The sequence below is a fragment of the Leucoraja erinacea genome, chromosome 4 (assembly GCF_028641065.1).
Source record: "Leucoraja erinacea ecotype New England chromosome 4, Leri_hhj_1, whole genome shotgun sequence".
NCBI lineage: Eukaryota > Metazoa > Chordata > Chondrichthyes > Rajiformes > Rajidae > Leucoraja > Leucoraja erinaceus.
This window is the reverse complement of record NC_073380.1, coordinates 62,412,780-62,433,012: the sequence shown is the minus strand read 5'-3', so window position 1 is coordinate 62,433,012 and position 20,233 is coordinate 62,412,780. Positions and strand designations below refer to the sequence as shown.

The 20,233-nt window shown below is 41.9% G+C and overlaps 1 protein-coding gene across 6 annotated transcripts in view; it reads right to left on the bottom strand.

Moving 5' to 3' along the window:
* LOC129696489 (extracellular sulfatase Sulf-1-like) overlaps positions 1–20,233 on the bottom strand; it is a 448,145-nt gene that overhangs the window by 301,002 nt on the left and 126,910 nt on the right. For 4 of the 6 annotated variants that reach the window (XM_055634440.1, XM_055634439.1, XM_055634447.1 and 1 more), the window contains exon 1: positions 1,334–1,969. The exons of the other annotated variants lie outside the window; for them this stretch is intronic. The gene's annotated coding sequence lies outside the window, so the exon portion shown is untranslated. Of the gene's footprint in view, positions 1–1,333; positions 1,970–20,233 lie in introns of those variants that run through there. 6 annotated transcript variants of the gene reach the window in all.

Here is a 20,233-nt window from a genome sequence, read left to right as displayed (position 1 = left end):
CTTTAACCAATACTCATAATAAGCCCCAGTGTCTGCCCATTGCATGCCAATGGTATTAAAATAGGTGTAAAGAAAGTTTGGATGCTGAGGTCATGTGCCTGGTATGACATATTCCAGCATGTTCTTCCCAAACAACTTCCCAACGATCCCCTCAAAAGTTATTTTTTGACCAAATGTATAAATCACTAGAACACTATTCTGAAGAAGAGTCCTGACCTGAAACATCCACTGTCTATTCTATCCGCAGATGCTGCCTGACCTACTGATTTCCTCTAACACTTTATGTTTTGCTCAAGATTCCAGCATTTGCAGTTTCTTGTGTTTCCAACTAACATTATTCTTTTGAGACTTTCAAGACTTTTGAGAACATTATTCTTTTGAATAATGTCATTTATTTCCATTTTTACCCAGTCATCTGCCCTTTTATCATAATTTAGTGAAGCACCATAAAATGATTAAAGTGAGTACGGTTGTCTGTTTGAAGCAATTTTAATTCTTATTCTAGACTTATGGCACTTAAATATTTTATTGAACTCTGTTGGTAGCTTCCAGATTGACTAAACTGGTCCAGGGAATGTAATTAGGAACTTTAAAGATCGATCTGGGGGCCTGCAGTAAATTTGCATGCAAACTTAGGTAACTGAACAAACAAAATCTATGTCAGGCAGTTTGCAGGCTGGATCCAGGCATTAGTTGTATTACTCTATCAGGCACTTTACTGTATCACGAGCTCAAAACGCTCAGCTTCAAGCTAACACTGATGTATTCATCTAAATAAAGTATAACTTCAATGTAGATACTGTGAATTTAATGTACACAAAAATGCTGGAGCAACTCAGCGGGTGCAGCAGCATCTGTCGGGCCGAAACCCTTCCTCAGACTCAGTTTATACTGGCTACAAATCAAAAAATCTGCTACATAATACAAATTTTAAGACAGTTTCATGAATAATAGTTTATATACTTTTACTGCCTATTTTAAAAAAATATATTTAGCATATGTAATATGAAAAGCAGTCTCAAGTAGCTAGATATTCACAGAAATAACACAGATTATAGAAAAAAAGAATCAGAAAGTCACTAACTTCTTAGCTCCACAAATAAAAGCAGCATGATTCACAGAGCTGGACAAAGAGCAAACTACTAACAGCTTCTGAAAATAAATGAATCATTTCATGACATTTGTTAACAGTCCCATCAAGATTTTCCGGCCCTCGAGGTTAGCTGTCAGGATCTCTTCTCTCTCTGCATCAACCAGCAGAATTCTCCACTTTTATTCATGTTACAGTCCCAGCATAACAGAAACAAGCGACAGAATAGAGTAACTCTCATACCTCTCGGCAGCTGCAGACTATATCAAACACAATAAACTTTGTTATTGGAAGAAATACTTCTGATCCTGCCAAACATGGCTGTGGTGCTGGTGCTGCTGCTGCTTTTGCTGCTGTTGCTGCTGTTGCTGCTGTTGCTGCTGTTGCTGCTGTTGCTGCGATTGTTCAACTTGCATTGAAATACAGCTGTTTCTGGTAGCCTCGATCTTTTGTACTGCTCATCTGACGCGCACAGCCAGTCCTTACTCAGGACGTCGCTTGCATATGCATGATGCAGAGTGAAAAAAAAATCCCTTCTTCCACTATTATTTAATTCTCCCTGAATTCAGATGTACATTTTCAGAAGCCCTTTAATTAGCACTCATTGTTCCCTGTCCACCGGGATGTCTTCTGTCTCACTTCAGGAATCTAAACTTTGTAACTGAATCAATCAACAAACACCGCATGTCGTGTATATTCAGTAACGAGGAGACGACAGGAAGGGAAGCTAATATGCTTTGCTTTCTCCCGAGTTAAGGGGACTTTTGCTCAATTACAAAGTGTCAGCTTTGGTCTCATTTTCTTGCTTGATCCATGAGACTAGTTCTGCCCCTCCCCCCAATATATTCAGGTGGGGGCAGCACACTGCAGTTTGTGGCTTGTGCTCCTACAATCGAGCACACTTCTTGAAGTCGCCACAATGTAATCAGGCGACTAAAGGAAGACGGATCCTTTTTACTTTAAAGTGCCAAAGGGGCATGTGGACTGCTAGAAGAAAAAAAAGCATTGCGGAGAAAGGAAGCAGATTGCATAGAAAATGAAAAAACGTGTTACTCATTATAGTATACCGCTGAAGATCAAAACACAATGATCACAAAATTGTTCAAAATGTCTGAATTAATGCAGACGAGATGAAAGAATTTCTAACTCTTAAAATGTGTTCAGTTTTCTAATAGTACGATAAAAGGCTTTTCTTATCAGTTCAGCATCTCTCAGCACCTGGTAATGAGAACATTCTTTGTTCACCCTAATTCACTGAATTACACAGAGAGCGAGAGACAGTGAAAAGGTTTACTGTTTGCTATATAGACTTGCCTATTGACTGCCATCAATTGACTGAAACTCCATCAGATAACAGGCTAGCGTTGCCTCTTGTATCACTAAAAACCAAGCAAAAGCACACACGTTGAAGCAGTTCTAACCAGCCTTTGGGCATAAATAGACGGGGCATACTTCAGAGTGACTGCGATTGTTAAATTTTTAATATACATTGATGACCTTTAGTTAACCATAACAAATCAATATAGGTCAAAGAAATCAGTTAAAATATAAGGAAATATTAACTAAATTGCTCTCAGTATTAATAGTCAGCAAAGACGTAGGCATGCAGTGTAGGAGACTATACAATTTTAGGAGGTCAAGATGGTTTAAATTAAATTAAACACAAAACATCAGGCAAAATGTTTAAATATGCTAAATAAGGTTTAAATATTTCATGGAAATTACTAATAGTTTGGATTATATATTATTTTTAATTCTGGAATCATTGGTAAATTTTGGTTGGATTGTGCTAATCTACTGTAGTCAAGACTGAGTTTTTTACCCCTTATCCACGTGTGTACATTTTACTGCATTGCTCCCATTCATGGAGTCATGCAGTATGGAACTAGGCTGTCAGCCCAACATGTCCCTGCCAACCACCAATTCCTATCTATACAGATAGAGCGTCAAAGATTATGGGGAGAAGGCAGGAAATGGGGTTAGGAGGGAGAGATAGATCAGCCATGAGTGAATGGCGGAGTAGACTTGATGGGCTGAATGGCCTAATTCTATTCCTATCACTTATGACCTTATGATACAGATCCCATTTCACAGCACTGGGTATGTAGCCTTCCATGCCGTTGCTATTCAAGTATTCTTCCAGACAGAAACAAACTTTTGCAACTCCATTCTTGTGGTTTGTTGCACCATTTGGACTTTCCCAATAATTTGTGCCTGGCAGCCATAACCAGGAATTTATTATTGAACATTTAGTTTAATGAGAAAAACGTTAGACTATCAATTTTATTAAGTAAACATTTGGGATAAGATGTCTAACTGATAAGGAGAAAGAACCTAACATTTCTGGTTGAGAGAAAATAATACTGAAATATTACAAAGATCGTCTTGCAGTTCAACAGAAATAAAATACTTTGGTAGTTATCCTTCATCAAATTGTTATTTATTTGAAAGATTAGCAGGGAAGCACCTGAGGCAGAGCACTTACCTGAAAGAAAAAACATATATTGTATTTTTTCCTCAGCCTTGACAGTGAGCTCACGAACAGTTGGCAAGTAATGACTGAATCTGATATTGTTATATGCCCAAAATGCCACTGGCTGTTACAATTTCAATGCTTATCCTGGCCAAATGTCCTAATCTGAATGACTGTAATTTTGTTAGATTTCTTGACAAAATAGAACTTAGATTGTTCATTGGCTAAGTTCAACCATCACTTGCCAAAGCTGCATTTTTTTTAGAAAAAAAAATACATTTAGGATTGAGCAAAGCACAAATTGCTGGAATAATTCAGCAGGCAGGCAATATCTGGGGAGGTAATGGAGGTTTTGGGACATAACACTTCTCCAGTATGAAGGAGGGTTCTGACATGAAATGTTGCCTGTCCATTCCCTCCACAGATGATGCCTGCAATGTTATTGCCCCAACCCTTTTCATTTTGCTCATGATTCCGGCATCTGCAGTTCCTTCTGTCTTTGTCTTATATTTAAGATTGCTTATTTATTTAAAAAAAAACAGAAGCTATAAAGTCAACAACTTGGTGCACTGGATTTTGACATATAATGTTAGATCTTGGGCTCATGTTCTCTGTGATGTCTAAGCTCTCCAAATGCAACGCTTAGGAAACATGGTCAGCACCTTAATTAAGCAAATCTGGATTGAAATTTCCCAACACTTAACTGACTGTCACAGCTCCCCTTAGCACCAACAATGCGCAGACCTCACTCAGTACCATGAGTGTCAGTTGTCGCTGGCACCCGTCCAACCAGTGAACCTGCCCTCAGCCCAGGGACATTTATTTAACCACATGAAAGTATAATCCCATTCAATGGCATTGAGGCTTTGGGGTAAAGTCTGTGGCCTGTTGCTGCCACAATCATCGTGCCAAAAGGAATACCGGAATCCCTCAAGTCTGTGTAGAGGCCAGAGAAACAAGAATCCTCCACCCCTGACTCCGCAAATATTCTGCAGTCCAAAACGCGGCCCCTGCTCAAACCATCAGAGGTGCTCCCGCTTCCTCGTCCATCAGCAGAACTACCAAATGGCTGACACCTCGTGTTGTCCTGCCCTTCAGTAAATGAATGGTTGCACCAGGGTCAGTCCCTGTAGCTCACCAACAGCATTCATGTGAGGCATGGTTTCCCTGCTGACGCTGCTTTCATCTTAGTTACGAACTGCTGCTCAGGAGCCAAAGATAATTTTGAAGGCCTAATCTCAAAGACCTTTGCAAAATTGAACAGCCAAATCAGATGTTTGTGGTGGTGCTTTGCTGAAAAGGCTGTGCACCTTCTGCTTGACCCAGAAGGTTTTTTGGCCTGGGTTGGTCTTGAAGTTCTGCAGTCAAGTTGGGTGAGTGGTTTGCAGGTGCAGAGGCATCAGTAGTAATCAGAGGGATGATGCTATATCCACATCAGCACTGATACAGAGGAAGAGACAGAGAGAAGGCAAAGACTCTCCTTCACTGATAACTATTCAACTACTCTGTCCCTTCCCCATCGCATAGACAAAAAAGTTGGACCACAAGTTGCAACCCTTGAAATCACATCCTTTGCTACTTTCTCTCCAATCTCCGATTGCGAATTTTCTGAATTTTCCCATGAAACTGACCTTCTGCTCCTTTCTTCAATTTTTTTGCCAATTATATAATCATCACCCCAAATCCAATTAACCCCTTAATAACTCTTCCAGCTTAAGTCAACAAAAATCTTCTCCTACTAACCTAAACTGGCTCCTTACAGAAGCAATGTATTGATTTTAAAGTTCTAATCATTGTTGCCAAACTCCCCAGCTTTACCTTTCCCTACCACTGATCTTTTTTTCTGCCCTAGGCTTATTTATTTGATCTTTTTAATAACTATTGAGGCCCAGGCCCCACTGATACAAACTGCAGAATTCCTTAGTTACATTACTCCACCATCTTAACTCTTTACTCCATTATGGTATTGCCTAATGTTACCGCAATGACCACGTTTTGGGCCATTTTCCTGAAATTCTCCTCAGGTTTTGCACGTCCTTGGGGTGTCGGAGGAAACCGGAGCACCCAGTGGAAACCTATGTGGCCACAGGGAGATAACCTCAGGCAATATCGTAAAGGAGTAATGAGATAGGGTGGTGGAGAAATGTAGCTAAGGAAGTCCACAGTTTGGCTTTGAGGAATGTACACCAATAGTATAATTGTTACATCTGGGGTAAGAACAAATTGCCAAAAATAAAAGAGCACAAGTCAAGAAAAGCTTAGTGGTAGGGAGAGGTAAAGCCAGGGAGTTAGGTGTTTTTAAAGTGAAGATTAATAGGTTTTTGATTGGTAAGGGCATCAAAGATTACAGGGATAAGGCAAAAAAAAAAAAATGGGGTTGAGAGAGAAAAATAGATCAGCCATGATCGAGTGGTGGATTAGACTTGATGGGGCAAATCACCTAATTCTGCTCATACGTCTTATGGTTTTGTCTGATAATAGCAATGATAAACTCATTGATCCAATTTCAGTAATGTGTCACACAATGGGATCACGCATCTCCTTATGATACGGCAGAGACATTTGACCAAGTCTAAGCCAGCTCTCTGTGTCACCCATCATATGCATTCCCCCACATCTCCCAGTAATTGTTCTTCCTCACATGCACAACAAGTCACTCCCATCACTCACTTATATTAGGAGAAATTTACAATAGCTAATTAACCTAGTGACCACATATCTTTGGAGGAAATTGGAGCACACAGGGCCAGTGGGAAAGCGTGCAAGCTGCCCACACAGAAAGCAAGAGGTTGGGATTGAACCCAGATCCCTGGAGCTGTGACGCAATGGCTCTACCTACTGCAGCACTATTCATGAGGTGCACATTTGATTTTAACTGAGTAAGAACAGTGGCACAGCTGGTAGCGTTACAGCTTCACAGCGTCAGTGATCCATGTTAGATCCCGACCTTGGGTGGTGTCTGTGTGGAGTTTCCATGTTCTTCCTGTGACTACATGAGTTCCCTCCAGGTGCTCCAGTTTCCTTCAGGTACTCTAGTTTCCTTCCACATCCCAAAGACAGGTGGGTTTGTAGGTGAATTGGCACCTGTAAATTGCCCTTAGTGTGTAGGGAGTGGATGAGAAATGGGAAATACATAGCATTGGCATTAAAGGGTGTTTATTGTTGGTCACCATGGAATCGGTAGGTGAAAGGGCCGATTTCCATGCTGTATCTCCAAACTAAATAGTTATTGTAGCTTCAGAATGAGATGTCTCTTTCACTATTTTCTTTTACTAACAACAAGGGCGGCACAGTGGTGCAACAGTGGAGTTGCTGCCTTACAACGCTTGCAGCACCGGAGACCTGGGTTCGATCCAAACTACGGGTGCTGTCTGTATGGGGTTTGTACGTTCTCCCCATGACTGCGTGGGTTTACTCTGGGATCTTTGGTTTCCTCGCACACACCAAAAACTGGTATGTAGGTAAATTGGCTTGGTATGAATGTAAATTGTCCCTAGTGGGTGGGATAGTGTTCATTGCTGGTCGGTCCAGACGCAGTGGGCCAAAGGGCCTGTTTCCGTGCTGTATCTCCAAAATAAACTAAAAGATGGAATCCAGGAAAGACATCTTGGACTGTCAAGCCGGACTTATTTGAAATTGAAATTTTGTGCGCAGCATCAATAGACCAAACATAAAAACATAAAGAGGACAAAAAGCAGAATATAACATAAGGGAATAAACTCAGGAAATTCATCTTCTGCCTCCCACTTCTTCTCCCCACCCCCCCCCCCCCCCCCCCCCCCCCCCCCCCCCCCCTCCTGGAAAACCAATGCGTATTCCAGGAGCTTATAGTAACTGATACAGATAGTATTACGAACCACCACCCACCTCCTTATTCTCCATATTCTATAACTTTTGGAAAGCCAATTACTCAATCTACCTCCCTTTAAACACATGCCAACCATTTGACACATTCAAAGGCGACCTAATGTAGAGTTAGATGACTCTCTGAGAATAAAAGTACTTTCTGGCAGCAAGCCTAAATGTGCTTTTGTACCAAAACCCCGAAACATCGCATGCCTCTCTGGCTCAAATAATCCATTCACTCAGACAGAACTAATCTCTTCATATCACCATTGTACTGCTTTTCAAGAGTAAAACACCCACAATCCCCAATAATTAAAGTGATATCTAAAAGCCCATTGAAAAAGAAAGATTTGTATTTATATACAGCCTTTCATGACCATAACAGCTAATGAAGTGGCTTAAATACAGCCCCATGTGCAGCAATGTAATTAGGATCAAATAATATGTGTTTTTAATACTGCTAGAAGAAAGCATGTTGGACAAGACACTGGAGAGAACTCTATTGCTAAATTTGTCATTGGATTTTTAATGTCAGAGAGGGTTCATGTGTTCTTGCTTTAATAGCTCATTCCACAGAAGGCTCCCATGACACTGCAGCATGCGCTTAGAGAAATATTGGCCCAAGTTAGACGCTCAAAGCTGGAGTAACTCAGTGGATCAGATAGCATCACCAGAGAAAAGGAATAGGTGGTGTTTTTTCTTCTTCTTCTTCTTCTTCTTCTTCTTCTTCTTCTTCTTCTTCTTTTCTTTTTCTTCTTCTTCTTTTTCTTTTTCTTTTTCTTCTTCTTTTTCTTCTTCTTCTTTTTTTCTTTTTCTTTTTCTTCTTTTTTTTTCTTCTTCTTTTTCTTCTTCTTCTTCTTCTTCTTTTTCTTTTTCTTTTTCTTCTTCTTCTTCTTCTTCTTCTTCTTCTTCTTCTTCTTCTTTTTCTTCTTCTTCTTCTTCTTCTTCTTCTTCTTCTTCTTCTTCTTCTTCTTCTTCTTCTTCTTCTTCTTCTTCTTCTTCTTCTTCTTCTTCTTCTTTTTCTTCTTCTTCTTCTTCTTCTTCTTCTTTTTCTTCTTCTTCTTCTTCTTCTTCTTCTTCTTTTTCTTCTTCTTCTTCTTCTTCTTCTTCTTTTTCTTTTTCTTTTTCTTTTTCTTCTTCTTTTTCTTTTTCTTTTTTTTTTTTTTTTTTTTTTTTTTCTTCTTTTTTTTTTTTTTTTTTTTCTTTTTTTCTTCTTCTTCTTCTTCTTCTTCTTTTTCTTCTTTTTCTTCTTCTTCTTTTCTTCTTCTTCTTCTTCTTCTTCTTCTTCTTCTTCTTCTTCTTCTTCTTCTTCTCTTCTTCTTCTTCTTCTTCTTTTCTTCTTCTTCTTCCCCCCTGACCTCTGTCGGATACAGAACAGTCTGTCCGCAACAGAGACCTCACCTTCGTTCCCATCCTCCCCCACCTCAACAATCTTTTCCTCCATCTGTATGTAGTTTTCACACAGCTAACAGCGAATATGGATGGTTTCCTTGGCCATTGTTACTTGTTTGCACATCTTTCATTCATTTGTTCTATATCCCTCTATCTCATCATCTACAGTATATCTGTTGTTTCCCTTTCCCCTGGCTCCAAGACTGAAGAATGGTCACGGCCCGGAACATCACCTACTTCTTTTCTTACTCCAGCTTATAATGTCTACCTTTGGTTTAAACAAGCATCTGCAGTTCCTTGCTACACAAAATGTTGGCCCAGTTATTTTGCCAAGTCTTTGAAATGGATCTTGAACTCTCAATCTTCTAATTCAGAAAAATTGGTGCTACGCTGAGGCATAGCTAATAAGACTAGTTATTAATCAAATGGCCTTTAACTGTTCATTTCCAGGCTAATGATATCCATTTAATTGTGAAGTAACCAAAACCAGTTACAGTATTTTCACTTCAGGGTCTTGTGCAATTGCACTTCTAGTTTTATGTTTAGGTGTTTATGTTGTGCATCATAATTTTCTTCTTGTTTTTGCTACAGCTGGTAATATATTTCATGAACTTTAACCCACAAATCTACTCCCACTCAGCAGCATGGAACAGGAAGTCCAACACAAAGCTCGAATACACCTGTCCAAATGCATCAAAACATCACTTATTCACCATCCTTGAGCCAAATACCCCAACTTACTTGGCTTCATCTGTGTACTGTATATTCTGTCAAACTTATGTTATCAACAAATATGTGGATTATTGCCCAGATTCTTTTACCCAGATCATTAATCAAAATGGTTGAAAGCAGCAAATAGCTGAAGAAACTGCAAACTCTTCCAGTGATCAGCCTCATCATAGAAACATAGAAACATAGAAATTAGGTGCAGGAGTAGGCCATTCGGCCCTTCGAGCCTGCACCGCCATTCAATATGATCATGGCTGATCATCCAACTCAGTATCCCGTACCCGCCTTCTCTCCATACCCTCTGATCCCCTTGGCCACAAGGGCCACATTTAACTCCCTCTTAAATATAGCCAATGAACTGGCCTCAACTACCCTCTGTGGCAGAGAGTTCCAGAGATTCACCACTCTCTGTGTGAAAAAAGTTCTCCTCATCTCGGTTTTAAAGGATTTCCCCCTTATCCTTAAGGTGTGACCCCTTGTCCTGGACTTCCCCAACATCGGGAACAATCTTCCTGCATCTAGCCTGTCCAACCCCTTAAGAATTTTGTAAGTTTCTATAAGATCCCCTCTCAATCTCCTAAATTCTAGAGAGTATAAACCAAGTCTATCCAGTCTTTCTTCATAAGACAGTCCTGACATCCCAGGAATCAGTCTGGTGAACCTTCTCTGCACTCCCTCTATGGCAATGTCCTTCCTCAGATTTGGAGACCAGAACTGTACGCAATACTCCAGGTGTGGTCTCACCAAGACCCTGTACAACTGCAATAGAACCTCCCTGCTCCTATACTCAAATCCTTTTGCTATGAAAGCCAACATACCATTTGCTTTCTTTACTGCCTGCTGCACCTGCATGCCTACCTTCAATGACTGGTGTACCATGACACCCAGATCTCGCTGCATCTCCCCCTTTCCCAATCGGCCACCATTGGGAACTGTTGTGAACTGTTGTCTTTAATGATCATCTTCCTTCTAAACAAGTTCAAGTTCACATTTGATTCACAAAAGCATCTGATTCCATATTCTGTGTAATATCATCCACAGTTACACAAAACTGAAGAAGGTCCATCTGTCTCCTCAGATCCTGGTGAACTTCTACCGCTGCACCATCGAGAGCATCCTTACCAACTGCATCACAATATGGTATGGCAACTGCTCTGTCTCCGACCGGAAGGCACTGCAGAGGGTGGTGAAAATTGCCCAACGCATCACCGGTTCCACGCTCCCCTCCATTGAGTCTGTCCAAAGCAAGCGCTGTCTGCGGAGGGCGCTCAGCATCGCCAAGGACTGCTCTCACCCCAACCATGGACTGTTTACCCTCCTACCATCCGGGAGGCGCTACAGGTCTCTCCGTTGCCGAACCAGCAGGTCGAGGAACAGCTTCTTTCCGGCGGCTGTCACTCTACTAAACAACGTACCTCGGTGACTGCCAATCCCCCCCACCCCCCCCCCCCCCCCCCCCCCCCCCCCCCCCCCCCCACCCCCCCCCCCCCCACCGCCCGGACACGTATTATTACTATTTTATTCAAATCGTTTGCTATGTCGCTCTTCAAGGGAGATGCTAAATGCATTTTGTTGTCTCTGTACTGTACACTGACAATGACAATTAAAATTGAATCTGAATCTGAATCTGAATCTGAAAACGCAACTATATTTTGCAATAATTTGGGCAGCATCAAATCAGAGGAAATAGTTTATATTACATTTACATATCCACTGATAATATTCAGCCATTGAACCCAACATCTTGTATCTCCTTCCCAGAAATCATGCAGTTTTTTCATAATAACCTCCACTCTTTCAAGCCACCATACCATGCCACTACAATGATTCCTATTATTGAGTTCCCTAAAACTGAAATAAAATAAAAAAGCTATAACCGTTCCAAGAGCCTGATTTTGATTTGCTGCTTATTTTTTATATTGGTATCACATGGGATATATTACAATTCATAGAAACAATCACAGATTTCAAGGAGGTGCAAGTCATTCTAGTAATGCCGTCCCCATTTCCTTCATGAGGCCCAGCAGAGAAGTCTGCTGTAGCACCTTTAATTATAACATAACTTATTTATCACTACTACCAATTCAATTTTGGTATCATTCCCAAGTAGGAACTCCAGCAACTGCGTGGAAGTGATGTAGACTAATAGAATTTAAGCACATCATATCAACAAAATCTGCCCAAAATCGACCTTGTACAACTCTCAATGGCTCTTTTTCCTCAGACATCGAGATTAGGGTTTTGCTGTCAATGCCTCACCAATTCACAATCAATTTTTACTTTGCTCTTCTGTACAATCGGGGAGTAAAATTTTCTGCCTACAATTAAATCTGATACAGTACCTACTCCTATTCACTTCTGATGTGATTATTTTATACCTACTCAAATATTTTCTCTTTGATTTAATATATCTGCACATCCTCAGCTAACCATTGGTTTAGTTTTGTTGTGTGCTCACAGGATTATAAATGTACAAATGTAATTCTGAAAGTACAGTTATTCATTTATACTGAAATAAGCCCCTCCAGCCTTACATCCTCACAGAATCCCCATTGCGCTATGTAAGGGGTAACCTGTTACAAAGAATTAGATTCCTTCCTTAGGGGATTTGACTGACTGATAGTGCTCTGCTCCACTCTTGTAGAAATCCAGAGCACCCCATTACTGGGTATACTGGACACCATTGATGGATCAGGTTCTGTTTGAGTCAAAGGATAGGGAGTTTTTATTTTGGCATATTTTTCCCAAAGCTGTCTGGGTCTTGTTTTATACAGACACATTTATAAGTGGGACTGCAATTTCACTATGACAGCCAGGGATATGAACAGGTCTAAACGATTAATATGTTTTATTTTCCTTCCGGGCCAGGAAGATCAGAATTCTCAGCTGCATAATTATTTACTTACATGCAAACCGGAACTGGGACACACCTGGGTGCTTTAATAAATGTGCATTTCAAATTTAAAATATCCCAGTACTCTTCTGCAAGTAGGGCAAAATGATGTATAACAAGTAAGCACAATTCAAATGTGAGGTGTACCCTATAGTTTGTATGATGTGGATGAGTCAGAGTATAGAAGTGAGATCGACTGATTGACCAAATGGTGCCAGCACAATAACCTGGCTCTCAACACCAGCAAAACCAAGGAACTGATTATGGACTTCGGAAGGGGTAGTATGAGGTCCCACAGTCCCGTTTATATCAACGGGTCGAAGGTGGAAAGGGTCAAGAACTTTAAATTACTGGGCGTGCATATTTCCGAAGATCTCTCCTGGTCCCAGAACACTGATGCAATCATAAAGAAAGCACATCAGCGCCTCTACTTCCTGAGAAGATCACGGAGAGTCGGTATGACAAGGAGGACTCTCTCGAACTTCTACAGGTGCACAGTAGAGAGCATGCTGACTGGTTGCATCGTGGTTTGGTATGTCAACCTGAGCGTCCAGGAGCAGAAAAGGCTGCAAAAAGTCCATCATCGTTTCTGACCTCCCTACCATCGAGGGGATCTATCACAGTCGCTGCCTCAAAAAGGCTGCCAGCATCATCAAGGACCCACACCATCCTGGCCACACACTCATCTCTCTGCTGCCATTGGGTAGAAGGTACAGGAGCCTGAAATCTGCAACATCCAGTTAGAGGAACAGATTCTTCCCCCAGCCATCAGATTATTAAACATAACTTCAAACAAACTCTGAACTATAACAATCTATTGCACTTTATCTGTTTACTGATGTGTGTATATATAGATTCTGTGGTATATGGACACACTGATTTGATCTGTATTTATGACTACAATATCCTGTTGTGCTGCAGCAATGCAAGAATTTAATTGTCCTATCTGGGTCACATGACAATAAACTCTCTTGACTTGCTTTGTATTCCTTTGAACAATCCCTGGGAATTGTCTAAGTCCAAGCAGAGACAACTCTGAACCTGATATCTGTAATGCAGACCAAATCAAAGGGTGGGAAATAGAAACATAGAAACATAGAAATTAGGTGCAGGAGTAGGCCATTCGGCCCTTCGAGCCTGCACCGCCATTTAATATGATCATGGCTGATCATCCAACTCAGTATCCCGTACATACCCTCCCCCTTAGCCACAAGGGGCCAATTAACTCCCTCTTAAATATAGCCAATGAACTGGCCTCAACTACCTTCTGTGGCAGAGAATTCCAGAGATTCACCACTCTCTGTGTGAAAAATGTTTTTCTCATCTCAGTTTTAAAGGATTTCCCCCTTATCCTTAAGCTGTGACCCCTTGTCCTGGACTTCCCTAACATCGGGAACAATCTTCCTGCATCTAGCCTGTCCAACCCCTTAAGAATTTTGTAAGTTTCTATAAGATCCCCTCTCAATCTCCTAAACTCTAGAGAGTATAAACCAAGTCTATCCAGTCTTTCTTCATAAGACAGTCCTGACATCCCAGGAATCAGTCTGGTGAACCTTCTCTGCACTCCCTCTATGGCAATAATGTCCTTCCTCAGATTTGGAGACCAAAACTGCACGCAATACTCCAGGTGTGGTCTCACCAAGACCCTATACAACTGCAGTAGAACCTCCCTGCTCCTATACTCAAATCCTCAAATGGATAGCTTCCCCATCAAATCTGGCGTTAGGCAGGGTTTCCCACATCCCCGTCTTGTGTGTTGCATGGAACTCTTTGATGAATCCATCGGGAAGGAAAAGAGCATGAGAGAGATGACATTGACAGACAGTGGGGGCACTCAGACCAAATCCTCCCTACATATGGATGATGTTGCCCACTTTTGGTCAGATCTACAGTCAGTCTGCAGATTGATCAGCATCTGCGACCAGTTTGAGTTGGCACAGGGTGCAGAGTAAACAGCAGGAAGAGCAAGGGCATGCTTTTTGGAAACAGGCCCAACCGATCTTCCGTCCACTTCACCATAAGGTCTGTTTACCTGAAGGTGCTGGGGAACTGGTTCAGAGGGGCTGAGGCATGCAACAGGTATTGGTTGAAATGGATCGCCAAGGCCACCAGCTTTCTCCCTCTCCCTTACTACAATCAGTCTGAAGGACATCATCCCAACCCAGGTTCTCCAACGATGCTGCCTGACTCACTGATTTGCTCCTGCACTTTGCATTCTATGCATGATTTCAGCATCTGCAGGTCTTTGTGTCTCTCTGAAACTTACCTTGTTGATTACTATTTCTTCTCATGACAATGGAACGAACATTTTAGCAGCAGAATCAAGACGTGTGCTGCTACCTTTCACATTTAGTATATGCAACAGCAAAGGAATCTCAAACTGTTATTCCTACAGTCCGCAATACCTTCCATCTTTCAAAATAAATATGGTGCCTTTCTTTGCTATGCAATTTATATGACACAATCAAGAAAAGCAAAATCTAAGATTCCCAGGCATTTCACCACAGTGTTATCAAACTAAATTGAACCAAATCACGCAAAGAGAAATTACCGTTAATACCTTGGTCGAAGCTCTAAATGTATTTCAATGTAAGAAAATGGAGAATTCTCGAATGTGGTGAAATGATAGTTGATGTTATCAGGCAACTGAACCATCCTAACGCAGCCAGAGAGCAGTCCTGAACTACTATCTACCTCATTGGTGACCCTTGGAATATCTTTACTGGCTTTATTTTGCATTAAATGTTATTCCATTATTATGTATCTGTACTGTGAATGGTTCGATTGTAATTGTATTGTCTTTCCACTGTCCGGCTAGCACTGCTTTTCACTGTACCTCAGCACATGTGATAATAAACTAAACTGAACTGAGTAAAAAAGACATCTGCAAGTGATGGAATAAGTTAAAAGAGAATGGCACAAGAGGACAGAATTAGAAGGGCACAGATACATTGAAGGGTAGTAAGGTTGGGAGAAATCACAGAGGTAGACAGGAAAGGGACAATGCAGGATTTGACAATGAAAGTCAAGATTCACAAGTATTTATGTGACAATATGTACCGAAACGGATCAATAAAATTCTTACTTGCAGCAGCACAACAGGTCCGTAAACACTGAAGATAGACACAAACTGCTGCAGTAACTCAGCGGGACAGGCAACATGTCTGGTGAGAAGGAATGCGTGACGTTCTCGGGTCGAGACCCTTCTTCAGACACAGTACTCAATAGATAACATAATAAAACAAACTATAAGGATGCAAATTTAAATGAGGACTTGTTTCACGGGTGCCAGTATGAGTCAGCAAGCATCAAGTGTCCCATGGAAAGATATGTTGGACGAGGCCCAGTAGAAGCGGAAATGTGGGCGATATCTGGAAACTCATAAGATCATAAGAGATAGGAGCAGAATTAGGCCATCCGGCCCATCAAGTCTACTCCGCCATTCAACCAAGGCTGATCTATCACTTCCTCCTAACCCCATTCTCCTGTCTTCTCCCCATAACCTCGGACACCTGTACTATCAACAATCTATCTATCTCTGCCTTAAATATATCCACTGATTTGACCTCCACAGTCTTCTGTGGCAACGAATTGCACAGATCCACCACCATCTGACTAAAAAAATACCTCCTCATCTTTCTAAATGAAGGTCCTTTAATTCTGAGGCTAAGACCTCTACTCCTAGACTCTCCCACTAGTGGAAACATCCTCTCCACATCCACTCTGTCCAAGCCTTTCACTATTCTGTAGTTCTGTAATGAATGAGGTCCACCCCTCATTCTTCTAAACTCCAGCAAGTACAGGCCCAGTGCCGTCAAATGCTCATAATGTGTGGACCCACTCATTCCTGGGATCATTCTTGTAAACTCCATTTCTCCTTAGCTAGGAAGAGTCTTCATAGGCAATCCAGGTATACAGAATATTTAAGAAAGAACTGCAGATGCTGGAAAAATCGAAGGTAGACAAAAATGCTGGAGAAACTCAGCGGGTGAGGCAGCATCTATGGAACGAAGGAAAAGACGTCACCTATTCCTTCCCTCCATAGATGCTGCCTCACCCGCTGATTTTCTCCAGCATTTTTGTCTACCTTCAGGTAAACAGAATCCTCAGTTAGATATTGAAGTGGCAGCCTTTCATTTAAATTTGGTGACCTCAATGGAGAAGTTTGTTGTTGTTTTCTGTGAGTCTAAAGCTGGCAGATGCCACTTCATTTAACTGTGCAAGTGTCTACACATCACTGAAGCATCATCCAGAATGCCAAGAGCACACCATAAACTTTGATCATCATGATTGTAGAGAAGTGGGGATAATATTAACTGAGGGACACAGAAAACAAGAAAATATTTCATATTTCGCTTGGGCAGCTTACAACCTGCGGTAAGAATATTGATTTCTCCAACTTCAACTAACCCTTGCTTTCCCTCGCTCTTTGTCCCTCCTCCACCCTAGTTCTCTGACTGGTTTCACTGTCCTGATTATTTTTTCTGATTGTATGCTTTGTGGCTACCTTCCTCTCAGCCAACAGTCAACCATTCTACATTTCCTTAATCAACATTGATGTGACATCAATGCTTTTGATCTGTCGTTTTCTCACCCTACCCTTCCATATCTCTAGATTTCCTCTCCCCTGACCCTCACTCTCCAGAGATGTCTGTCTCGCCGAGTTACTCCAGCATTTTAGAAACATAGAAACATAGAAATTAGGTGCAGGAGTAGGCCATTCGGCCCTTCGAGCCTGCACCGCCATTCAATATGATCATGGCTGATCATCCAACTCAGTATTCCGTACCTGCCTTCTCTCCATACCCTCTGATCCCCTAGGCCACAAGGGCCACATCTAACTCCCTCTTAAATATAGCCAATGAACTGGCCTCAACTACCCTCTGTGGCAGAGAGTTCCAGAGATTCACCACTCTCTGTGTGAAAAAAGTTCTCCTCATCTCGGTTTTAAAGGATTTCCCCCTTATCCTTAAGCTGTGACCCCTTGTCCTGAACTTCCCCAACATCGGGAACAATCTTCCTGCATCTAGCCTGTCCAACCCCTTAAGAATTTTGTAAGTTTCCATAAGATCCCCTCTCAATCTCCTAAATTCTAGAGAGCATAAACCAAGTCTATCCAGTCTTTCTTCATAAGACAGTCCTGACATCCCAGGAATCAGTCTGGTGAACCTATCGTCTATCGTCACAAAAAGATATTTACTGCCTGATTGAAAATGTGCCAGACTGTTGATGGTTTTCACAGAAGCTGTTCAATTTTCTTTCCAGATGCTTGCGTTTGATTTTAAATATGCAGAATCTGTTGTCTTTCCTTTGAGTTATTGAGAGTGATTATAACAGGCATCTGCAAGTGGATCATGTTCTTTCTTGCTGTAAACAGACAACATTAATGCTCGCTTGTATAAATGCAGATGACATTTCAAGGCTCTGGAGTGTTTTGTTGTAGACTTCTGCACAATACACTGTCTCCTGCCTTGCTTAAGAGCTCATTACATTTAATACACCCAATTAAGGTTGAAAGGAACTGCGAAGATGAAAATAAAACACATGCTTTAAATACTGTCTGTCCTCATACGAGTCTTGTTAATTTTAGACCCTTCGGGGTCGGGAAAGACTAGAACTTTTCTTTGGTTTGCCAGCACTAAACACATGTAAGAATATGTAAGAATATTAGCAACTTTTTATACTGACCTCTGTGTATTTAGTTATAAACAGTTCAGCAATCCGATCAATGGGCTGAGGGTCTGTCATCAAACGACTATCAATATCACCAGATATTTATCGATCACAAAGAAAATTAAAGAACTCACTTCTGATTTCAGCAATAGCTAATTAGAGTCATCGGATTAAACTGTTTGGAGCAAGTAGAATACTCTTTGATACATCTTGCACTGGTACTTTTCAAGGTACAGTGCTCACCAATAGCTTTCCTGCATCATGATTTGTTATATCTTGTACTAATGAGATGTTCCTGGTGGCCATAGCTTGAGAGTTGGAAGTTTGGTGAGTTTCCACTCAGGGCACTAACCATCATTGATTATCTCAACCACCTTTGGACCTGAAAGTTCTGACTGCAGAGCATGGCTTTGGACAGTTTGGCTAGGTGGTCACATGGTAGTGACAAGGACCACATAGAGGAGAGGTTGGGCAGAAGGTATGCTCTCATCCTTAACGAGGATAGGGTATGCCTTGTTCATATTATGTGGGCACTCCAATGTCCTCCAATATTCCAAAGATGTACAGGTTTATATGTTATTGGATTCAGTAAGTTGCAAAAATGTGTCCCTACTGCGTAGGATCATGTTAGTGTACATTGGTGATCATTGGTCGGTGCAGGTACACAAAAATGCTGGAGAAACTCAGCGGGTGCAGCAGCATCTATGGAGCGAAGGAAATAGGCGATGTTTCGGGCCGAACCCCTTCTTCATTGGTCGGTGCAGACTTGGTGAGCCAAAAGATCTTTTTCCACATTGTATCTCTAAAGCCTTCAATTCCAATCTTGGCATAACCATAATTATAAGAGGGACTAAGCCTGAATTTACCACATGACCTACAACAAAAGGAACACTCTGACGATTCAATGCCACTACAACTAATTCAACCATAATATTGGGCATTCTATAACACAATTTCCTTAAATAGTGATTAAATTGTTCAATTTGCAAGCTGTATTGCCACATATTTTGGATTTGGAATACATTTTTTAAAATCCAAGATGGCTCCTACCTGCAGCAACATTTTGCCAGCACAACAGAAAATCTTCAAACATAGTATTTCTGAGCTCACCTGTATTAAAGAACCTAGCGATGCAAGTAGCGAGCTGCTAACGCATTTAAATGCATTAGCGCTACTGCGATCTCCCGGAGGTAGCAACTGTGAGGGCATTCCCGATCAGAGGGGAATCCCCGGCTTCGCGGAGGCACGCAGGTAAAGTAAGTACTGTACCTGTAAACACCAGGGAGGCCTTCATGGAATCTGGAATCGAGGCCGTCGGGCAGGATCTCCCAGCAGCAACGGAGCTGGAGGTGCCGACTGTAAGGGAATTTGCGATCGCAGGGGAATCCCCGACCTCGTGGAGACTCGCAAGTACTGTATCTGTAAACACCGAGGAGGCCTTCATGGAGTACGGAAATGTGGTCGTCGGGCAGGACTACAAGTAAGACTGAAGCGCAGGGGACTTCAGCCCCCTCTCCCTACCATCCTTTGCCAATGTACAGTCCCTTGAAAACAAGGTGGAGGACTTAAGCGCAAGGCTGCTTTACCAAAGGGAGCTGAGGGAATGCTCTCCATTCTGTTTCACAGAGACCTGGCTCACCCCCAGCTCCCCAGACTCAGCGGTCCAGCCTGAAGGTTTCTCCATCCATCGTATGGACCGTACACTGGCATCTGTGAAAGGGAGAGGAAGGGGCGTTGCAGGGATTTCACCTCCATCATCCTGACCGCAGTCTACATCTCACCCCAGGCAGATGTACATCTGGCACTGGGGGAACAAGCACCAGACGACTTACCCTGAGGCATTTACCACCATTGCCGGGGATTTCAACAAAGCCAACCTGAAGAAATCGCTCCCTAACATCCATCAACATGTCTCCTGCAACACCAGAGGACCAAACACCCTCAACCAGTGCTACATGACCATCAAGGATGCCTATCGCTCTATCCTTTATCCTCACTTTGGTAAATCCGACCATACTGCGGTGTTGCTTCTTCCTGCCCACAGGCAGCAATTGAAGAGCGCACCCCCAGAGGTGAGGACTGCACAGAGCTGGTCGGGGGGTGCAGAGGAACAACTCCAGGACTGTTTGGAGTCTGT